Raw genomic sequence first — 18,820 nt, 5'->3', positions numbered from 1 at the left:
GTGTGTCAGCTATACTTCCGTTAAAACAAAACAAAACAAAAACTGAGAGGGGCACCTGAGTAGCTCAGTCAGTTAAGCATCTGCCTTCGGCTCAGGTCATGATCTCAGGGTCCTGGGATCGAGCCCCGCTTTGGGCTTCCGGCTCAGTGAGGAGTCTGCTTCTCCCTCCCCTCTGCTCCTCCCCCCCTCTGTATCTGTCTGTCTCAAATGAATAAATAAAATCTTTTAAAAAAATTGAATACCCTAAAGAGCTTTTGTATGGGGTTGCCTCTATCAATATTTAATATTGAATATTAAATCAGACATTAAAACTGAGAATAATAAAATTCACTCAGTAAAATAATTCAGTAAGATAGCAGGGTACAAAATTAACAGGCAGAAATAAATAGCTGTCAGGTATACAAATAATAATCAGCGGATACGATGGTAGAGAAAAAGCCAATTTACAACAGAGAAGACACTTAGGAATAAACTTGAGAAATGTGCAAAGTCTATCTGAGGAAAATTTGAAAACTCTCCCGAAACATACAAAAGTAGACATGAGCAAATGGGAAGATGTCCCTTATTGTTGGACAGGATGAATCAACATAATTAAATGTCAGTTCTCCTTAGGTTAGTTTATAAATTTAATTGTGATCCCCCAAACTGTCATCAAGTTGGTACTAAAGTTCAGATGGAAAAATGAACATGCAAAAACAGGCTGGAAAAGTATGAGGGAGCAGTAGCTCTATCAGTAATTAAAATTAATTAAACTGGGACACCTAGGTGGCTCAGTCGTTAAGCGTCTGCCTTCAGCTCAGGTCATGGTCCCAGGGTCCTGGGATCGAGCCCTGCATCGGGCTCCCCGCTCCCCGCTCCGTGGGAGGACGACTTCTCCCTCTCCCACTCCCCCTGCTTGTGTTCCCTCTCTCGCTGTGTCTCTCTCTGTCAAATTAAAAATTAAAAAAAATAAAATTAGGGCGCCTGGGTGACTCAGTCGGTTAAGCGACTGCCTTCGGCTTGGGTCATGATCCTGGAGTCCCAGAATCGAGTCCCACATCGGGCTCCCCGCTCAGTGGGGAGTCTGCTTCTCCCTCTGACCCTCTTCCTTCTCGTGCTCTGTATCTCTCATTCTCTCTCTCTCTCAAATAAATAAATAAAATCTTTAAAAAAATAAAAAATAAAATAAATAAAAAAAATAAAATTAATTAAACCACATTCTAAGACCTCTCTAATTAAAATAGTCTTAGATTACTTTTGCAGTCAATGTGTAATTTTTAAAATCGTTAAGATTTGGTGGCGTCGAGCTGGCTCAGCCGGTGGAGCACTCAACTCTTGATCTTGGGGTTGTGAGTTTGAGCCCCACATCGGGTGTAGGTATTACTTAAAAAATAAAGAAAAATTTTAAAAACAGTAAGATTTGTAGTTCTTCGATTTATTTTGTGTCTTTCCTATTAAAATTCCTGTGTGTGTTTGGGTTCTTTTTTGGAGGGGAGGGGGAGGGGCAGAGGAAGAGGGAGAGAGAGAATCCTAAGCAGGCTCCATGCCCAGCACAGAGCCCAACTCCAGGCTCGATCCCAAGACCCTGAGATCATGATCTGAGCCAAAATCAAGAGTCTAACACTTAACCGACTAAGCCACGCCAGCACCCCCAAACTCCTATGGTTTTGATAGATAGGTTTAATAACCTGACAAGATAGCTTTAGCTTATGTATTTTATTTGCTTGAGCAAATCACCTCTGAATTTTAGTTGTGATAGATAAGCCAGAGCTTTTAGCGAAATGTAGCATCTGGTGTTATTGAAGAATCACATGTAGAGTGAAGTTAATGCAGAGCAACTCTGGGAGATTTATGGATTGAGGTAGTGACGATTTTGTTTTGTTTTTTTAATCTGTTACATAAGTTTATTAATTTAGTAAAAACAATGTTTTTAGCCTAATGTGTACTCTACTAAATTTATATTTGTATTATTAATACAAAAGCAAATAAATATGCCTTCAGTGTTAAATTCTTCAGCTGAATTTACAGGGGCTCTAATGCTAAAGTCAGATATTTTACCTTCAAGAGTAGGACCCTTTAAAAGTTTTACTTTGATTTAATGAATTGAATGAAAAAATCTACCCGTTATTGACATTAATATCACTGATTTTTCTCTTAGATGCATATGATGCTAAGTGATATCAAATTGGCATAATTTACACTGTTTTTATAATTCTCATACTAGTGGAGCCAATACTTTAACAGCTAAAATCATGCAAGAAAACTGAAGAAATTGAAATGACTGAAATTAATTGAGAACCAGCACTTGACCCAGATGAAAATCATGTTTAACAGAATGATTTTTAAATGTACCTTCTGCAGTGACACAAGTCAAATCTGACCTTTTTTTTAAAAGATTTTATTTATTTATCCGACAGAGAGAGACACAGCGAGAGAGGGAACACAAGCAGGGGGAGTGGGAGAGGGAGAAGCAGGCTTCCCGCAGAGCAGGGAGCTGATGTGGGGCTCGATCCCAGGACCCTGGGATCATGACCTGAGCCGAAGGTAGATGCTTAATGACTGAGCCACCTAGGCGCCCCAAATCTGACCATTTTTTTAAAGATTTATTCATTTATTTTTGAGAGAGAGAGAGAGCACTCGTGCAAAAGCTCGAGTGGGGGGAGGGGCAGAGGGAGAGAATCTCAAGCGGACTCCCCATGAGCTTGGAGTCAACTTGGGGCGACTCGGGGCTCAATCTCACTCACGACCCATGAGATCATGACCTGAGCTGAAACTAAGAGCTGGATACTTAACTGACTGAGCCACCCAGGCTCCCCAAACTGACCATTTTTCAACGTAGCTGCTAATGTCTTAGTTTTTATGCAGCGAGTGATTTCACTATATCCTCCAAAGTGGATGGTAATGTCAGCAGACATTTTGTGCAATTTACACATTTACATAAACTGTTTTGGGAAATGTAACACAATACATGTATTTTTATTAAATATGCACATTTTAAAAAGTCATTGCTGTTGAAAGGATTTATGGAAAAAATTAAAAATAAGTTACTGAGCAATCATATAAGTATGTATGAACAACTTAAAGTCAATGACAAAACCAGCTAGCAAGAACATTCTATTATTCTGTATACCAACTATGGTGCAATTGTTCAACCTCTGTTTCCCAAACATATTTAATGGAAAGCTAGCTTAATTTCCTGATTCCTGCTACTACTACTCATTGGGAAACTGATGTCCGGCTTGTGGCTAAAGGTCACGGTGCACACAGCCTAAGGCAAAATTGGCTGGTAAACCAAGTGTGTAAGTGACCAGATGAGAGCAGCGTCAATGTCACTGGTCGCTTGTTTCCAAAAGCACTTGGTTTAATCAGCAAGTGTCCTGCATTTTGTCCCTGACAGAGAAGTTGATGACACATTTATATGTGTACACATATATGCGACTAGAAAGAGTTGAGAGAAAGAGATAGGCATCATCTCTGTTCATCTTTCATATTTTACCACATGTTAAAGTAGGAGCTTTGTTTCCAATGCAGGCATTTCGTATGGTGCTGGATGAAATATGGAAACTGCAGGTCTACCAAATTCATCATGGCTTACTGAAGCGCAACTATTAATAATAATACCATTCTGCTCACCAGCAGTGCCAATGTGTTCACTTCCTTCCCATACCAAGCCAGTGTCAATTCCCATGATGGTGCTTCCTGCTTGGCCAGGTCTGGGAAGAGAGAAAGAGACAGTCACAGTTCTAACCTGTGTATGCCAAGCATAAGTCTTCTAAAGAAAAAGCAAAAATCATGTTATCCGAATTCCCGGTTGCCTTGGTAGCCATGTGCAATTACTTGTATCGTCTCATTTGTACTCTTCCTTGCCAAAGTAGTAGAAGGCTTACTGCCTTACACTATGGTGCCAGTACCCTGCCCGTGATTGACAGAGTTGGCAGGGGGCACTTACACAATGTTGGGAGAAGTTAGCAAGTCAGAAAGCGCCTGGCTGGCTCAGTTGGTGGAGCATGTGACTCTGGATCTCAAGGTTGTGAATTCAAGACCCACATTAGGTGTGGAGCCTGTGTAAAAAAAAAAAAAAAGTTAGCAAGAAAGGTTGTAAAGAGGACACAAAAGATGTTGGCAAAGGAGATTGGGTGAGTCTGGGTAAGGTTTTCTTTTGAAGCATTTTGAAATCAAAATGAAGGAGAGAAAATTGCTATAGTGGGGGTGGGGTATACGTCCATGTGTTTACTGTTTTCTTTTCTTTTAAAATATTTTATTTTTAAGTAATCTCCACATCCAACGTGGGGCTTGAACTAGCAACCCGGAGATCAAGAGTTGCACACTCCACTGACTGAACCAGCCAGGTGGCCCTGTGGTTTTCTTTTTTTATTTTATTTTTTAACATTTCAATCTCTCTAACAGATGTAGAAGTTATGCTATTATTTGAGGGAATGATCAGTTCCACAGTTTTCTCTGAGGAACTTCTGTCCCTGCACTGAGTTTGTTTATTGATCACTCTTTTTCAACCATATTTTCCTAAGCATTTAAAAATATTTTTTTGAGGGCCCCTGGGTGGCTCAGTCGTTAAGCGTCTGCCTTCGGCTCAGGTCATGATCCCAGGGTCCTGGGATCAAGCCCCACATCGGGCTCCCTGCTCGGCGGGAAGCCTGCTTCTCCCTCTCCCACTCCCCCTGCTTGTGTTCCCTCTCTCGCTGTGTCTCTCTCTGTCAAATAAATCAATAAAATCTTTAAAAAAATAAAAAATAAAAATATTTTTTTGATAATGAAACGTTGATAGACTTAAATTAGCAAATTAGGTTCTGGACCAATTCCACTGTGGGGGAGAGGGGAGCACACCGCCCTGCATGCCCCCCGCCCCCAAGCAATTCCCTGGACACCAGCTGGGTGTCCTACAATTTAACTCAATTCTGACACTATCTATCCAGAGATAGCATCAGATCCCACAGGTGAAGGGTTCAGTCTTGCAAGACTGTCCCTCCTACCCCACACTTAAGACACCAATTGCAAACCCAGATTATCACCTGCGTTTCTGATCGACCAGCTATACACTGGAAGTTTGCACAACACCTGCCTTGGACTTGAGACACCAGTCACAAGTCCAGGTTGTTACCTGTACTTCTGACTGACTGGCTATAAATCAGAAGTTCTCACAAACCCCTCCTTGGGTTCGATTAATTTGCTAGAGCGGCTCCAAGAACTCAGGGAAACATTTTATTTTCTAGATCACTGGTTTGTTGTAAAGGGTGTAACTCAGGAAGGAACAGCCAGATGGGAAAGGTGCATAAGGCAAGGTATGTATGGGGAAAAGGCATGGAACTTCCATGCCCTCTCCCAAAACCACCACATGCTCGCCAATCTGGAAGCTCTCTGAACCCAGTCCTTTTGGGGTTTTATGGAGGCTTCATTACATAGGCATGAGTGATTAAGCATTGGCCATGGGTGACTGAGTCAACCTCTAAGCCCTGTCCCCTTCCCAGAGGTCAGGGGGATGGGACTAAAAGTTTCTTTCTTTCTTTTCTTTTCTTTCTTTCTTTCTTCCTTCCTTCCTTCCTTCCTTCCTTCCTTCCTTCCAGATTTTATTTATTTATTTGACAGAGAGAGAGCGAGAGCGAGAGAGGGAACACAAGCAGGGGGAGTGGGAGAGGGAGAAGCAGGCTTCCCACGGAGCAGGGAGCCGGATGTGGGACTTGATCCCAGGACCCCGGGATCGTGACCTGAGCCGAAGGCAGACGCCCAATGACTGAGCCACCCAGGCGCCCCCCCCTTTTAAAGATTTTATTTATTTGGGACTAAAAGTTTCAACCCTCGGGCGCCTGGGTGGCTCAGTTGGTTAAGCGACTGCCTTCAGCTCAGGTCATGATCCTGGAGTCCCGGGATCGAGTTCCCGCATCGGGCTCCCTGCTCAGCGGGGAGTCTGCTTCTCCCTCTGACCCTCTTCCCTCTTGTGCTCTTTATCTCTCATTCTCTCTCTCTCTCAAATAAATAAATAAAATCTTAAAAAAAATAAAAAATAAAAGTTTCAACCCTCTAATCACATGGTTGGTTTTACAGATAACCATCCCCCACTGTTAGGTGGAGTTCACCAGTCACCTCATTACCCTAACAAAAGCCCTTTACTAGTCTCATCACTTAGGAAATTCCAAGGGCTTTAGAAGCTCAGTAATAGAACTAAGATGAAGACCAAATATATATTTCTTATTATAAATCACAATATTGCAGTTGGAAATATTTTTTATTTTATATATAATTATATATAAATTATTTTAACTTTATAATAATTTACTAAATCTGAAAATGTATATACATTTCATCTAAAATGAAATGAAGATGAATCAGAGAAGAAAGATGGTGACAGGTCAAAAGGGGACATAGGTGGTAGGCTGAAGTGGCTCTCTCTGGCCAAATCTGGGACAAATTGAGCATGAGAATAAATAATGAGTATGGATTATAATCCATTGAGTCAAATAGGAATCATCAGTCTATACCATTATAGAGAAATAAACAAGGGAGAAGGAAAGGCTCTTCCATATAGTAGAATGCCAACTAATAAATGTAGGATTAGGAAATTGGGAAATTACTGTCTAGCAACCATAGTAGTAACAATTGATTCACGCAGGACTCACAAACGGATACTACAACTAGTGGGTGAATTAACATAGTCTCAAAGATCCCCACAAAATACTGATTGATTGTGAAAAGAAAAATAGTAACTTTAATCTCCAAGTATTTGGGGATTTTCCAGCTATCTTTCTGTTATTGCTTTCTAGTTTAATTCCACTGTTGTCTGAAAGCAGGTATTACAGGATTTCTAGTCTTTTAAATTTGTTAAGATGTGTCTTACGGCCCAGAATGTGGTCTGTCTTGTTTCACATGAACTTGAGAAGAATCTCTTTTCTGCTACTGTTGGATGAAATAGTCTATAGGATGTCAATTACATGCAGTTGATGGATGGTACTGTTGAGTTCAACTATGTCCTCACTGATTGCCTGCTGATCTGTCCATTTCTAATAGAGGAGTACTGAAATTTCCAACTATAATATTGGATTCAGTTATTTCTCATTGCAGTTATATCAGTCTTTGCCCACATATTTTGTTCTGTTGGTAGATGCATACACATTAAGGATTGTTATGTCTTCTTGGAGAACTAACCTGTTTATCATTATGTAATGCCCCTTTTTATCCTTGATAATTTTTCTTGCTCTAAAAGTCTCTTGCATCTGAACTTGATGTAGCCACTCCAGCTTTCTTTTTGTTTAGTATTAGCATGGCATATCTTTCTCTATCCCTTTACTTTTAATCTATATGTGTCATTATATTTATTTTTTTAGAGATTTTATTTATTTATTTGAAAGAGAAAGAGAGAACACGATGGGGGGGAGGGTCAGAGGGAGAGGGAGAAGCAGACTCCCTGCTGAGCAGGGAGCCCAACATGGGGCTGGATCTCAGGACCCTGAGATCATGACCTGAGTCGAAGGCAGATGCTTAACGGACTGAGCCACCCAGATGCCCCATGTGTGTCATTATATTTAAAGTGGTTTTCTTAATCCCCTCCAGCTGGAGCAAACCAAGCTATAGTACAGAACAGAAGTTCTGATCCTCTTCAAGTTTTCACACTTCTCTCTTGCTAAAATGAAAGTATTATATACAATAGAAAGATAAAGTGGGTTTTTTTGAGAAACATATAGTTAGGGCTTGGTTTTTTCATCCAGTCTGACAATCTCTGTCTTTTAATTGGTATATTTAAACCACTGACATTTAAAGTGATTATTGATATAGTTGGATTAATATCTACCATATTTGTTACTGTTTTCTATACGTCACCCTTGTTCTTTGTTCCTGTGTTTGTCTTCCACTTTTTTTTCACCTTGTGTGGTTTTACTGAGCATTTTATGTGATTTCATTTTCTCCCCTTTCTTAGCACATCAATCAAAATACTTTTTGGCATATCAGTAAAATTATATTTTTATTTTTTATTTTTATAGTGGAGAAATTTGTGATCACATCAACATCACTAGTAAAAGGACAAATAGATATCATATGTCTCCTGATGTGATGCAGTGAGAAGGACACACTTCTTACCTGGTATTCCTGCCAAAAAATGCATAACCTTAATTACTCATGAGGAAACATCGAACAAACCCAAATTAAAGGATTTTCCACAGAGTAACTTGATTGTATTCTTCAAAAATGTTAAGATCATAAAGGACAAGGAAAGACTGAGGAATTGTTCCAGAATAAGGCTTTGCAGCATGACAACTAAATGTAGCTCATGGTCCCAGGTTTTCTTTGCTTATAATGAATATTATTTGGACAACTGGCAAAACTGGAACAAGGTCATTTAGTATTGTATCAGTATTAATTTCCTTATTATGATATTTATATTATGATTATATAAGAGAACGTCCTTATCTTTAGGAAATACACACTAAAGTATTTAGGGGTATATAGATAAAACAAATGTGGTAAGATGTTAATATCTGAGGAATCGGAGTGAAGGGTATATAGGAATTCTTTGAATTATTCTTGCAATTTTTTGTAATTTACTTTTTGTAAATATGAAATTATTTGAAAATAAAAAATAAAATTGCAATAGTGTTTAGTTTACTGGTATTTGGATGGTGTTAAAAAAGAGTGCTATAAGGGGCGCCTGGGTGGCTCAGTCGTTAAGCATCTGCCTTCAGCTCAGGTCGTGATCCCGGGGTCCTGGGATCGAGCCCCATGTCACTGGGGAGCCTACTTCTCCCTCTCCCTCTGCAGCTCCTCCTGCTTGTGCTCTCTCTCTCTCCATAAATAAATAAAATCTTTTTTTTTTTTTAAAGAGTGCTATAATAGCTTTATTTTAAAATACCAATGTTTGGGGGCGCCTGGGTGGCTCAGTTGGTTAAGCGTCTGCCTTCCGCTCGGGTCATGATCCCAGGGTCCTGGGATCAAGCCCCTCATCGAGCTCCCTTCTCAGCAGGAAGCCTGCTTCTCCCTCTCCCACTTCCCCTGCTTGTGTTCCCTCTCTTGCTGTCTCTCTCTGTGTCAAATAAATAAATAAAATCTTTAGAAAAAAATACCAATGTTTGTAGTACTCCAGAAATTAAATCCTTTGCAACTATTTAACTTAACAATGAACACTTTCTTTTTTTTTTTTAAGATTTTATTTATTTTTTAACAGAGAGAGAGACAGCGAGAGAGGGAACACAAGCAGGGCGAGTGGGAGAGGGAGAAGCAGGCTTCTTGCCGAGCAGAGAGCCAGATGCGGGGCTCGATCCCAGGACCCTGGGATCATGACCTGAGCTGAAGGCAGACGCTTAATGACTGAGCCACCCAGGTGCCCCAACAATGAACATTTTCAATATCAACCTAAAAATATGTGACAATTTTTAGGATGTGAAACCATTCTGTATACTATACTAATGGTTACACGTCAGTATATGTTTGTCAAGACCCATAGGTTGTGCAACACCAGGAGTGAACACTAATGTAAACCATGGACTTTGGGTGATAACGATGTGTCAACGTAGGTACATCAATTGTTAACAAATGTTATCACTGGGCGCCTGGGTGGCTCAGTTGGTTAAGTGACTGCCTTCGGCTCAGGTCATGATCCTGGAGTCCCTGGATCGAGTCCCACATCAGGCTCCCTGCTCGGCAGGGAGTCTGCTTCTCCCTCTGACCCTCCCCCCTCTCATGTGCTCTCTCTCTCTCTCATTCTCTCTCTCTCAAATAAATAAATAAATAAAATCTTTAAAAAAATGTTATCACTGATGTGGGATGTTGATAGTGGAAGAGGTTGTACATGTGTAGGGGCAGGAGGAGGTATACAGGAACTCTCTGTACTTTCTGCTCAATTTTTTTTTTTTTGGTGAATTTAAAACTGCTCTAAAAAATAAAGTCTATTTAAAACTGTGTGAGAGAATACATACATTTTTCAAGTCTTTAGGGGTAAGTGAGAAAATTATTTGGGATCACTTCCCTAGAGGATTTGTGCACATGTGCACCAGAATATTTGTATAAAACTAATCATAGCAGCATTTTGACAATAACCTCAACAACCCTATCGGGCATCAACAGCAGAAGAGAGAAATATATTGCTACATATTCATATTCATATGGAAAATTATTCAGCAATAAAATGAATAAACTACAATACCACAAATGAATCTTACAGATTGAGTGCATGAAGCACTATATAAACGATTCCATTTATATAGAGTTCAAAAAACAAACTAAACTATATTGTTTAGAGCCATATATATATGCGATATAAAAGAAAAACAAGCAAGTGATTCACATAAAATTCAGGATCGTAGTTACCTCTAGGGATAGAAAAGGTCATGTGATCTGGAAAGACTCTTGTACGGGTGAGGGGCTGCTTTTGGGGTGCTAGTTAAGTTCAATTTTTTTGATTTGGGTGGTGGTTAAATGGATGTTCACGTTAGAATTAGTCCTTGTACTTTACATTTATATTTTATGCACTTTTACATGTGTTACATTTCACAATAAAAGAGTTTTAAAAACAAATAGTGCTTATAATGGATTTAAAAAAACCAAACCAAAACAAAACACAATCTCAATTTTTCAAGACACCAGTCTCCTTGTGTCCTTTCCCGAATTTGGCAGACAGGATCGCCAGAAAAAATATATTGAGGGACACCTGAGTGGCTCAGTCAGTTAATGTCTGCCTTCAGCATCGTGATCCCAGGGTCCTGGGATTGAGTCCTGGGTCAGGTTCCACGCTCAGCAGGGAGCCTCCTTCTCCCTCTGCCTGCCTCTCTCTCTGCTTGTGCTCTCTCTAACAAACAAATAAAATCTTAAAAAAAAAAAAAGAAAAAATGCATTGATGGGGGGAACAAAAGCAGTAGTGTGTCCTCGGAAAGGTACGTGGCATCAACCAAAGCAGTGCTTCTTAATTGTTAGCCTGCCCACAAATCCCCTAGGGATCTTGCTAAAATGCAGATTTTGACTTCTAAGTTCCGGGGAAGGACTAGAAATCCTGCACTTTTAACAAGTTCTGGGGTGATGCTGATGTTGCTAGTTCATGAACCACACTCTGAAGTAGCAAAGTGCTAGAGCATTTCCAAGTAGAAAGTCAGTTTAAGGTTTTTGAAGAATAATAACACTTTTTTTTGATACCTACAACCAAAGATAAGATGTGGAACAGAGTATAAGGACAGTTAGAAATGTCTTCTCCAGAGGCAAAAAATTTCCATTTTTCCACAATGGTCTACAATTATGCATCAGTTTGAGTAGAAAAAAGAATAAATACAAATCACGACAGATTCATAAGCAGCAAAGGAATAAGCTGGAGCAGCAAAGGAAGGTTCAACTTCTTGTGCATGGTGTAAGGCAGAAGGAACCTCTTTACACCTTCCTGCTGAAACCAAAACTTCTTATGTGGAACTTTCTAGGAGAATCTCACTGACCTGTCAAGATTGGCATCTGGAGAGAAATTAACAGATAATGTTATTAAATTGGTAATGACTTCAAAGCTATCATAATGGGAACTTCTCTCATTATGGGAACTGAAAATAGGCTGGATTTAACAGAAGTATTTATTAAGGATCACGTGATCAGAAGAAGCGATAGGTCATATTCGATTTGCTGGGTGTTAGAGAATGTTATCGCTTGTTTTTAGGCGGTTATCACAGGAAGAGCCACTGTAGGAGGAAGCTTGCAGCTGCTAAGTCTACCAAACAGATTCAAGATGGCAGTGAGTGTCACCAAATATCCAAGAAGGCACAATTACAATCTCATGTTTCCAGAGAACGAGTGAAGAGGGAATGTTCTCCCTTAGTCATTTTATGTGGCCAGCATAACTTTGATAACAAAACCTGACAAAGACAATTTGAAGAAGGAAAATTATAGGCCAATCTCCCCCATAAACACAAATACAAAAATCTTATACTCATTAGTACACTATATCAATAGAAAAAGCATGTGATAAAATTTAATATCTATTCACAAAAACTTCTAGCAAACTAAGAATAAAATGACATTTCTTTAACCTGAGAAAAGCTATTTACAAAAATCCTGTAGCAAGCAACAGAACTTCTTTCTGAGATGGAAACAAGCCATGGATGCCTACATTATTACTTCAATTCAACATTGTGTTTGAGGTCATAGCCTACAATGTATAAAAAGGAAAAAAATTAAATAAAAGGTAAAGGATTGGAAAGGAAGAAATAAAACCAGTGTTATCCACAGATGCTATGATTATCTGTATTTAAAAACCTTAAATAGGGATGCCTGGGTGGCTCAGTAGGCTAAGCGTCTGCCTTCAGCTCAGGTCATGATCCCAGGGTCCTGGGATCGAGTCCTGCATCGGGCTCCTTGCTCAGCAGGGAGCCTGCTTCTCCCTCTGCCTGCTGCTCCCCCTGCTTGTGCGCACTCTCTTTCTCAAATAAATCTTTTTATTTATTTATTTGAGAGAGAGAGAATGAGAGATAGAGAGCATGAGAGGGAAGAGGGTCAGAGGGAGAAGCAGACTCCCCGCTGAGCAGGGAGCCCGATGCAGGACTTGATCCCAGGACTCCGGGATCATGACCTGAGCCAAAGGCAGTCGCTCAACCAACTGCACCACCCAGGCGCCCATAAATAAATAAATCTTAAAAAAAAAAAACACCTTAAATAATCTAAAAACAAATAATTGTAATTCAGCATAGTTGCTAGATATGAAATCAACATAAAGGTCAATTGTATTTCTATATTCCTATAAAAGACCAGAATTGAAATTGAAATAGCATTAAAAAAAATGGAGTCATAGGAATAAGTCTACCGAAAATATGTGCAAGACCTCTTCAGGGAAAATTATAAACCTCTGGTAAGAGACATTACAGGAGATCTAAATAGATGGAGAGACATAATATGGATTGGAAGAGTCAATAGTTTAAATGTATCAAGTTTCTCCACATGGATTTGTAGATTCATTGCAAATTCATTGCAAAAAAAAAAAATCCCAACATGACAAGAATACTGTAAAATATGTGCGGAAATAAGAAGGGCTAAGAATTACCAATTACCTCCCAAGAAAAACAAGGCAGACATCCTGCGCTACCAGGGAACGGTACTTATTACAAATCTATTGTAATTAAGTCAGTGTGGTATTGATGCAGGGACTGGTCACAGGAAAAGTATGGGTTTGAATAAAGGAAGCACAAACCTACCCATTGGCAAGAAAGGACTAGTCAGCCTTGTGCACCTCCTCGCATAAATCACTACCTTCCTCAGAAGTGTTACTCTCCAAAGTCTGGAGCCAGAGTCTCCTTCCAGAAGTGTAGCAATGGCTGGAAGAAGTGCCCTTCATGAGAGCTGGGAGAATGCCTCGGGCTACAAGCCTCTGGGGACATTCTCCTAGGAGATTTAGTAACTCAGTTCATACAAGGAGCACACTCAAACTGAGTCAATATAGGCCTTCACCATCCATGACTGTACTCATGAGAGCACACCTTCTTCTTCTTTCTTTTTTTTTTTTTTTAAGATTTTTATTTATTTATTTGAGAAAGAGAGATCATGAGTGGGGAGGAGAGGGAGAAGCAGGCTCCCTGCTAAGCAGGGAGCCTGGTGCGGGATTCGGTCCCAGGACTCTGAGACCATGACCTGAGCCGAAGGCAGATGCTTAACCAACTGAGCCACCCAGGTGCCCCAAGCACACCTTGTTCTGATGAATTCTCAGTTCATACTGAAAAAAAACCACTCACACCTATGAGGAGAAAACAACTTCTCAGCTAAATCTGGTGTGACCATCTCTTAGCTCAATCAGTTCAATGACAATGGTTAAAATAGGATGTTGAAAGGGACTTCTGTTATTCCAGAGGGACCGTTAGGACCAAAGCCGAGGACAAAGCAGCATCAGGGACTCCAATAACTAAGGGATAGCCACCCCTTTGAGGACTTGAGGGGTAAATGAACTAACTCTGTTACTCCTAGCCATCATTCCAACGCCCCCTCTCCAGGTAAGCAGAAGAAAAGGGAGGAAGGAGTGAGGGGAAGTGGGGAGTTAGAGGTGTGAGTCTTGGGCCTAGGGAGAAGAGCTATGGCTTTTTTACCTCTTCATGTGGTGGTGGAGGGGGGAGGAGCAGGAGGAGATTCCATACCCGTACCAGGAGGCAGGGGGCCATGAGAGATACTGGAGGTAATCACAAAGAGACTGGTATCCCGTGCTGGACATGCACTGGGTTTGGTCTGCCTTCTGTGTCTGGCTGAGCAGGAAGAGAGCAGATCAGGGCGATGGCCGGGTAACAAGAGGGTGCTACCACGGAGGGCAGTGTGTACTCCTATGCTTTGGAGTTGCCTGTAGGCCAGTGGCCACCATGGAAGATAGCTGAGTTTAAGCTACCCTGCCAGTTCCCTACTCAAGAGTGCTGCGTGAGGAGACCCCAGCACCTGGGAGCTGTGCAGTACACTGGTTCCATCCTGACCTCCAACCTGATGCCACACACTCCATCCTTCCATCCTATCGCCGCCTCCATTTCCCTCTCCGTCCAGATCCGCCTTCCCATCTCCTTTCCCATTCCCATCTTCTCTTTCCCCCTCTATCCTCTGCTTCTACCCCATGCGCATGCCCGTCTGGTCTCCATTCCGTCCTCATCTCCGTTTTCGATCTGACCTACATTCCTCTCCATCTTTATCACCAGCCCCTTTTCCCAGTGTCTATTCCTATTCCTTCCCAGTCCCCACCCTGGTGCCGCTCGATCCCCGTTACTGTTTTCATCCTATTCCCAGGGCACCTGGTCCCTACTCTTACACATTCCTTTCCGCCCCCATTTCCTCCAGGGTGAAAATTGAGGAAGATCCATGAAGAACGCTAAAAGTTTGGGGAAATGTTAGGGGCTATCAAGGTGGATGGTCCCCCTATACAAAATTTCCTCCCCAGGCTCCGAGTATGGAACTTCAAAAGAAGTCACTCAAGTTAGATTTCAGATTGAACGCCTCCACCGTTCAAGGTGACTACAGTGCCTGGGATGCAGAGCAGGAGGGAGCCCAAGGAGGTAAGGCAAGCCCGAGGGAGACAAGAGGACAAAAACACAAAGAGAGAAACTAAGGTGGAGTCAGAGACCAGAAGAGGCAAAAGAGTAAGAAATGAGGAGTAACAGAACTCAAGTCCAGTTAATATGGACCTCCTTACCGTTCCTCCCACTCTCCCCCACAGGTCAGATTTTGCCACAGATACTTAGAGAAGGGGAAAGGTGTGGTCTGCCCTTCATTCAATCCTTTGTCTGTTCAGCATTGCTTTTTTATTCAAATGAAGCAGAAGAAAGGAGCTGGAAATGGACAATTATCTCTGATTTACCTGGCCACAGAGAAGATCCTCTTTAGGATGGAAAGGAAGAAGGGTGGGGTGTGATGGAGCTGTGAACAGAGGTGGAACTGTAATGATGATGGTGATGGGTTGATGAACAGGAGACTAGAGTTTTCAATTATACTGAATGACTGGAAGCTAACGCACCTGCTCAAGATATTGTTAAGGCACTGGAAAGGGAAAGGTGACAAGTGAAGTTGAAGGCAGTGATTAGAAAATAATAAAAGTTTGGGGGCACCTGGGTGGCTCAGTCATTAAGCGTCGGCCTTTGGCTCAGGTCATGATCCCAGGGTCCTGGGATCAAGCCCCGCGTCGGGCTCCCTGCTCCACGGGAAGCCTGCTCCTCCTTCTCCCGCTCCCCCTGCTTGTGTCCCCTCTCTTGCTGTCTCTCTCTGTGTCAAATTAATAAGATCTTTTAAAAAAAGAAAAGAATAAAAGTTTTGTGTTTGGGGCGCCTGGGTGGCTCAGTTGGTTGGGCGACTGCCTTCGGCTCAGGTCATGATCCTGGAGTTCCGGGATCTAGTCCCGCATCGGGCTCCCTGCTCAGCAGGGAGTCGGCTTCTCCTTCTGACCCTCCCCCCTCTCATGCTCTCTCTATCTCATTCCCTCTCTCAAATAAATAAATAAAATCTTTAAAAAAATTTAAAAAAAAAGTTTTGTGTTTGTACCCCAAGTGAGTTTCAGACCATCCAACCAGCCAGTTACCTGGTGAAAATTAATAAAGGGAAACCTCCTCTGGAATGGAGTTGGGAGGCCAGAAGGGGGAGCTCTCACTTCCTCCCACTTACAGGCACAGGAGTCTGGGTGGTCAAGGGCCGACCCAAGGCGGAGAGGTGCACCTTGCAAGTCCCACTTCTTTGGCTACTCCTTGATTATCCCAGCCGGAAGAAGAAAGGTTTGGTTTCCTTCTTCCCTGACAACAGCCCAGCCAATGAAGAACCACATACTCTGAACTCCCAGTTTATTCCAGTGGACTTCCTTTCCTCTGTAAGAATGTTCCTCCCTTTTGTTCTCTGGCCTTTTGCCCGTGGTTGTGCAGTAGCTTGTTTGTTCCAGATGGCAATTCTTTGCTATTCCCAAAGAAACCCATTTTTGCTGGCAAAATAACTGGCAGTTTTATTTATTTATTTATTAAAAAAAAATTTTTTTAAAGTAGGCTCCATGCTGTGGAGCCCCATGCAATGGGGCTTGAACGCACATCCCCGAGATCAAGAGCTGAGCTGAGATCAAGAGTTGGACACTTAACCGACTGAGCCACCCAGGTGCTCCCTGGCAGTTTTATTTTTAAGGTTAATGCTGCTGTTTAGAGCCTCTTTTCCCAAGACCTTGCTGTGTGTTCCCCTGACCTTACTTAATCGTGAGCTTGGAGGGTTCAACAGTCAGATAAACCCATACTAAGAAAGCCTTGCTCAGAGATTCTGAAAGGTTTCTTTCCTTCTATTAGTCCTGGGAATTCAGCAGCAGTGGAAGCTCTGTCCAGTTGCCTTCTGTTAAGATTAGCAGTAGAAACCCATGTTAAGCCTAAACATGTATTCTCATGACTCCTGGAGTGAACCCCAAGAGACCTTGGGACTTCACTTTTGCGGACTCTTTTTCTTTTTACTCTTTGTTTTTGTCTCTGGTTATTGGCTAGGTCTGTTTGTCTGCGACTTGCTTAGCTTGTTTTGGGGCTCTGTGCCTTTCCATAGCTGGTCCGTGAACAGAAGGAATCAGACCACTAGGCCAGGCTGGGCTGCACTGCTGAGAATGCAGTGTGTACACAAGAGTCTAATTGTTTAGGGGTGGTGAGTTTTCCCCACGGGAAGCAGTGATGAGCAGGAATCTGGTTTTATGGTTTGACAACTGGTGATCTCTGCCAGGTGAATGACGAGCTCTTTCTGTTAGGTGAGAGATGACAGAGAATCTGGTTTGTTAGTTTTGTTGGTCTTGATAGTTTATTTGTGAAATCAGATCACTTAAAATATTTTGTGCCCAATGAAAAAGAGAAGGGCCCTTTGAGACCAGGACTGGTGAGTTATTGTTTACACTGACTAGTGACGGGTAAAACTGAAGCTGCAAACTCTCGGTGTCTACAGGCCTACAAATGAGAAAAGCCTTAAATCTCATTGTGTGCGTGTGGACTCTTTTCCTACATCCTAAGGGTATGAACAAATTAGATTATAAAGACTCTCAAATTAAAGGACATTTATTCTGATTGGTTTATAGAGACTAACAAGAGCTTACATAAATCCAATATTGTTCAAACCCCCTGAAAACAAAGAAGCTGAACTTCTAATACTTTAAATGGGTTAAACAAAACAAAACCCTTTCTCATAGAAACTGCTACCTCAGAAGCAATTTTATGCAAAATCCAAGTTTATGCAATCAAGCAAGTTTGAATGCTGGACGAGTCAGACTGACCTGAAATCTTACCTTAAAAAATTAGTCTTTTTCCTGATTTTTACCAGTGTAGAGTACAATACAAACATAAATTTTAGTTTATTTGATTTTTTTTTAAAGAATTGATTTGAGAGAGAGACAGTGGGGGCAGGGTCAGAGGGAGAGAATCTCAAGCAAACTCCCCACTGAGCGCGGAGCCCAATGCCAGGCTCAATCCCCTGACCCCAAGATCATGACTGGAGCTGAAACCAAGAGTTGAACACTCAACCAACTGAGCCACCCAGACATTTTTAAGATTCATTTTTGTTGGGCGCCTGGGTGGCTCAGTTGGTTAAGTGACTGCCTTCAGCTCAGGTCATGATCCCGGAGTCCCAGGATCGAGTCCCACATCAGGCTCCCCGCTCAGTGGAGTCTGCTTCTCCTCTTGACCCTCTCCCCTCTCATGCTCTCTCTCACTCTCTCTCTCAAATAAATAAATAAAATCTTTAAAAAAAAAGAAAGATTCGTTTTTGTCTTCTCATGAAGAGAATTGGTGAGCTGAACATTCTAAGACACAATATACTCCTCTGCCATGGTTGCTCCTCCTCAATCAACTTTATTATGACTTTTACCAAAGTATCTAGCTTCTGCTTCAGAGAGGGAACAGGGAGGCAGGGCATTGAGAACCCTCCAACATTCACAAATAATGGAGGATAGTGGGAAGAAAGGCAGGCAGGGGCAAAGCAGCGCCCTCCCCCCCCAGCCCAAGAGGAAATACCCTTAAAAGGAAAAAGACCCCATCCTGTTATTTACACAACCCTGGAAGGAGCCCTCCACCCTTTCCCACATGAACAAACTACCTGATAGGTAGATGAGCACGTGGACACAAACCTGACTTGGTGACTGGTGTATGGAGGGTTGATCAGATTAAAACAGCCTGCCAACACTCTCGTAAAAATCCACAGGGGGCGCCTGAGTGGCTCAGTCAGTTAAGTGTCTGCCTTCCGCTCAGGTGGTGATCCCAGGATCCCGGGATTAAGTCCTGCATTGGCTCCCTGCTCAGCAGGGAGTCTGCTTTTCCCTCTCCCTCTGCCCCTCTCCCTGCTCGTGCTCTTTCTCTCGCTCACTCTCTCAAATAAATAAATAAAATCTTTAAAAAAAACCCCAAAACTCGTAGACTTAGAAACTCCA

General features: G+C 41.9%; 1 long non-coding RNA gene across 1 annotated transcript in view; it reads right to left on the bottom strand.

The window, feature by feature from the left end:
• Positions 1-3,618: 3,618 nt before the first annotated feature.
• LOC141374408 (uncharacterized) overlaps positions 3,619-18,820 on the bottom strand; it is a 30,088-nt gene continuing 14,886 nt past the window's right edge. The window contains exon 3 of the long non-coding RNA XR_012381259.1: positions 3,619-3,692. This is a non-coding gene — a long non-coding RNA (uncharacterized lncRNA). The remainder of the gene's footprint in view (positions 3,693-18,820) is intronic.

This window comes from Callorhinus ursinus, unplaced genomic scaffold (genome assembly GCF_003265705.2).
Source record: "Callorhinus ursinus isolate GAN/ISIS: 27379988/994484 unplaced genomic scaffold, GSC_fseal_2.0 scaffold18, whole genome shotgun sequence".
Classification (NCBI taxonomy): domain Eukaryota; kingdom Metazoa; phylum Chordata; class Mammalia; order Carnivora; family Otariidae; genus Callorhinus; species Callorhinus ursinus.
This window is presented reverse-complemented; position numbering and strand designations above follow the sequence as displayed.